The sequence below is a fragment of the Montipora foliosa genome, chromosome 8, assembly GCF_036669935.1.
Source record: "Montipora foliosa isolate CH-2021 chromosome 8, ASM3666993v2, whole genome shotgun sequence".
In the NCBI taxonomy this organism is placed as follows: Eukaryota; Metazoa; Cnidaria; class Anthozoa; order Scleractinia; family Acroporidae; genus Montipora; species Montipora foliosa.
The window spans coordinates 42823091-42828090 of record NC_090876.1 but is presented as its reverse complement, the minus strand read 5'-3'; positions in this window follow the sequence as shown (position 1 = coordinate 42828090).

Here is a 5000-nt window from a genome sequence, read left to right as displayed (position 1 = left end):
GTTGTTGGCTCGTAGAGCATCAAAGACGTGATTGATTTCGGTATTTTTCCCTTGCGGTGTACTTGGGAGTTTAATTGCGCGGTGTAGGAGGGTCTCAGCTGTCCCTCCTTTGTTATTTCCAATATCTTAAAGCAGAAATTTTCCAAACCACCCACACATGCCATCCCTTCACCTGAAGAATTGGTTGGCATGTTTTTTAAATGGTTTACGCCTCAAGAGAACCCTAACGGTTTTGCTGTCCTTCCTTTTATCAAAAGTGTTACGCAACCTCTAACAAGAATTTTTCGAAGACACGATATCCGAGTTGTAAATAAGCCCCTCAAGACTTTACAACAAGAATTCCTTTCTCCTAAATTCAGACCAGCTATTGAACACCAACCCAACGTGGTTTATAAAATACCCTGTGCCGATTGTGATTGGTGTTATATAGGTGAAACTGGCCGTTGCTTTGAAACCCGCAAGAAAGAACACGTTAGGAATGTAAAAACATGTGCTAATGGGTCAAACATTGCGAAACATGCGTGGTCTTTCGGTCATCGCATTGATTTCAATCATTCTCGAGTTATCGACAAAGGCTCTTTTCGTGTTAGGAAAACTCTAGAGGCCTGGCACACCTCTTCTACCAAGCATGCTGACAATAACTTTAAGCCGATTCCTAATCAGTATAAAATTCTTTTTAAACAATAGCCACCATTTTTCATACCTTTACTCTGTTCTTTTTATCATTTTTATCTCGCCTTTTTTGTATATATTTCACTAATTTACATTCAACGTTTTATCCGTGGAAGGCTGTAGATCGACAGCCGAAAGCTTATATTCTTTTTCAAAATTTTTAGCCAGAGAACGTTTTTTATTGTATTTTAATATGCCTAATCCTGGCTGCGCTTCAATTTTTAATAATATGAATATTAATGAGCAACAAAAACTGATTAAATTAAGAAAGCGACGTTTAATCGTGAAACAAAACATTTACAAATCGTTTGGAAAACAATGTGGTCTACATATTTACTGTCCGTTGTGAATACCTTGTGCACGTGTCGGCAAACGTCATGATCTTTTCCTTGCTCTTGCGTATATCAGATATCTGCCGTTTACTAGGAAGGAAGGAAGGAAGGAAGGAAGGAAGGAAGGAAGGAAGGGAACTATTTAAGTGTCTAGTCGTTCTAGCGCTGGAGCGCTAATTGGGGACACTGTAAACTGAAATGAACAATGAAAGTAAATCAAGTCAAATGTTGGTTTGAGGAGAGGGGAAACCGGAGTGCCCGGAGAAAACCTCTCGGTGCAGAGTAGAGAACCAACAAACTCAACCCACATATGACGCCGAGTCCAGGAATCGAACCCGGGCCACTGGGAGGCGAGTGCTCTCACCACTGCGCCATCCCTGCACCCCAAACGCCATATTCAGTTGACAAATTGGTTTCTTTTTCTTCTCTCTCTAATCGCAAAATTATAGCCTGTTTATCTTTTATCGAAAGAACGGATCGCTTTAATACGTTTCAAGGACATGATGATCGTGAATAAACATTCGTGACGTAGTGTAGCTTGTTCGTCGAACGAGCCAATAGGGCGTGAAATTTCACTTAGCAACAAAGCAACTCTAAGCCAATCAGAACTCATTCGAAAGTTCTTCATTAGCTACGACGTGTGCGAGCGCTGCTTTATTTTGCTTTTTGAAAGCGAAAGAAACTCGCTTCACTTTTCAACGCTGTAGTTTTAAAAAGAACATGGTTACGGATCTTGATCATTACTAATAAATATTCATGACAAAATTGGGACCACAGAAAAAGTCCGGATAATCGAGGTCCGGATAATCGAGAAATCCGGATAATCGAGGTTCGACTGTATAATGTTCGGGTTGGTTCTCGCCAGGTCCTCCCAAAATAAACTTATCTGGTTCAACGATGCTTGTGTAGCCTTTTGTTGTGGAGTGGACACAAAATGAGAGGTTGTCCTGTATCGACTAACCTTCTATCAGGGTACTTTTCTGTCTAAAGAAAAACAACAATAAAAGCAAGGTGACACACGCTAACACCAACCCGGTGTGGCCAACACACCACGCATGCGCACAACCATTTCAACCGGTCAATTAGCAGCCATGGACAGCTGTTTCGGCCTTTTGGACTTCATCAGCTTGGCGTAGCTAACAGGCGGGTGTTTTTAGCTACGCCATGCTGATGAGGCCCAAAAGGCCGAAACAGCTGTCCATGGCTGCTATATTGACCGGGTGAAATGGTTGTGCGCATGCGTGGTGTGTTGGCCACACCGGGTTGTTAAACCGGGTTGTAAACCGGGTTGGTGTTAGTGTGTGCCACCTTGCTTTTATTGTTGTTCTAAAGAAAAGTACGCCTGATCGTAGGTTACGATATCGACAGGTGAATGGATCCTGTCCAGTATGTTCGTTCTAGTATCTGAAATGCTGTGTTTATGCACAGAATTGGCTTGAACGGGAGTCGAACACACGACCTCTGCGACAACTGCTACAGTGCTCTTCCGATCAAGGTGTCAAGCCAACTGCCGGAGAGTTGGTTATTTTGGGAGTTGATAAGAAACCTGTTGAGGATATTCCTATGAAGATAAATTATTTTGCCACACTATTTTTTTACGTATGAGTTTCCTGTTGTTTTAGATACTGGTGAATGAGTGAGTGCGGCGTGGGCTCGCGCCCAGTGTCACAGCGGATTTGGACCCCTCAGTCCAGGGGCCCGTTTCTTGAAAGTCCCGAAACTTTTCGGGCCATTTTCGTGTGCCTTAGTTTCTTCTGTATCTCAAGAAGGGAGAGGATTTAAGTCGTCAAAGTTCACAGTCATTTTGCTTTTTGTTACCTTGAAAACATGTTAAAAGATCGGCTATTCGGGCCCGGAAAGTTTTCGGGACTTTCGAAAAACGGGCCCCAGATCCGCTAGCTAGATCAATCCATGCATGGCCACTGTTTTCCAACGAGAAGACGATTCTTTTAAATTGGGCAGCAGACCGCACAACCACGATGGGCAAGTGGGGGCCGCCTTAGCAGCTAAGATAACAGCACGAACCAAAAAAGCTCCTCCATCAAGAATCTCGACTGCTGGCACTCCAGAGCCGGTTGGTGTCAGAGCGAAAGCAAAGAAGAATACAACGAAAGACCAACCGAGAACAGCAAGCACGAATCTTCAACCTGTGTCGGAGTACTCTAACAGAGAAAGAAGTTTGAAGCAGCTTCTAAAAGTAGGGACCTTTAGATTCTAGGACGAGGACGAGAACGAATACGAGATTTGACTGCCCGGTTTTAGCGAAAATTATTAGAAGATTCATAACCCGAACGATTAATCTCACTCTTCGTTAGCAGTGTAGGTTGCTCAGTTATTCTTATTGCTGGTAACTTAACCTTTTTTGCTTATCGAAAAATGCCAAAACTGCTACCGTGTTGTTGACTTGTTTTGGCACGACGACATTTTTGCAAAACCTCGTCCTAAAATGACGACGGTATCACGTTTTTCCCGCCAAAATGACGCTGGTTAGCGCGGGCTCGCTGTTGTTCATTGAGAAAATCTCGTACTCGTAGTAGTTCTCGTCCTAGAATCTAAAGCTCTCTAGTTTGTTCGCACCAGCACGGGCCCCGCCCTGAGTAGTTCGAGACGTAGAACCAAAGAGCATCACTTTTGTAAACTATAACTTATTCGTGTTCGATCGTACTTGACTCTTGCCTTGTGAACAATTAATAGATTCGCATTCAATTACATCGACTTTGTAAACAATAAATTAATTCCGTTTAGATTGCATCTGCTCTTGCCTTTTTAAATTTTTTTTTCTTCGGACTTTTGTTTTAAATTGTTCGGGAGGGCATAAGCAAACTGGACCATTCGCGAGGGATTGTGGGTCTATGTCACGTAATTACTCACTGTACAGACTTAACTGATTAGAATGTAATGTGAAGTGCTAGTTTTGTACCCCATATGAACCATGTGAGCGTTAGCCCTACAAATAGAAATGCGCCCACACAAGGACAGAGAAAAACTCTGACCAGGGTGGGAATTGAACCCACGACCTTCGGGCTAGATCACTGCTGCTCTTTTTTTTTGTCTCTAACAAGGAGCTTTCTTTATTTACAAGTAAAAAAGGAATTCAATTTGATTTACATTGCATTTGCCTGGCATTTACGGCTATAATGATGAGGCTAATTAATTTAACAATTTTACTTAGAATGTGAAGACTAAGTTTAAAAGAGTCTGTCTCGACGAATACAACTTAAACTGAAACCGCAAATGCGATTTTACTATGGATGCAAAAATCGCTTCCGGTGGTACTGTGACATTGTGAAGTCGATGATTTACGGCCGATTTGTATATCGAAAACCTGGCAACAGATAATGTCCAGTTAATTAAGTTAACATGGTTTTGACTAATTGGTTCACCACTTCTTTTAACTTTACCAAGTAACCTAATTGTCCTCGTTAGTTGTAGTTTACTACTTGAAATCTTATCTATAAAGGTCTTTGTATATATCCAAAACTGAACTACCGTTATACAGTCAAGAAAAGCATGTTCGACGGTATCAGTCTCACCACAGCGGAAACAATTTGCAGAGTCTTGACAAGGCGCATTCGCTGCAGAGATAACACAGTAATAATCACCCTGTGTGCAATCTTCCAGTTCACATCACCCATCTTGTTAGACACCAGTGGAGAGTACAAGGCTCTCCATTGTTTTGCATTGAAACTACGCGCCGGCTGAAGGGCACTTTCCCAGTAGTCTATAGATGGTACAATAGGTTTCAGTGGTTGGTGTAGCTGATGGTAAAAGTCACGCGTCTTACATGTAACATTATCCGCTGCTCTACCGACTGAGCTACAAGGTCAGACGGGAGCAGGCCGTGGGAACTGAAGATCTTAAAGTCACGGCAATGAACATGTGCAAGTACAAGGAAAGGTTACGTTTTTACAAACGTTGGCCGTGTAGCACTTATATTTCAGCAGACTTAACCGATTAGAGTGTAACGTGAAGTGTTAGTTTTGTACCCACGTCAGG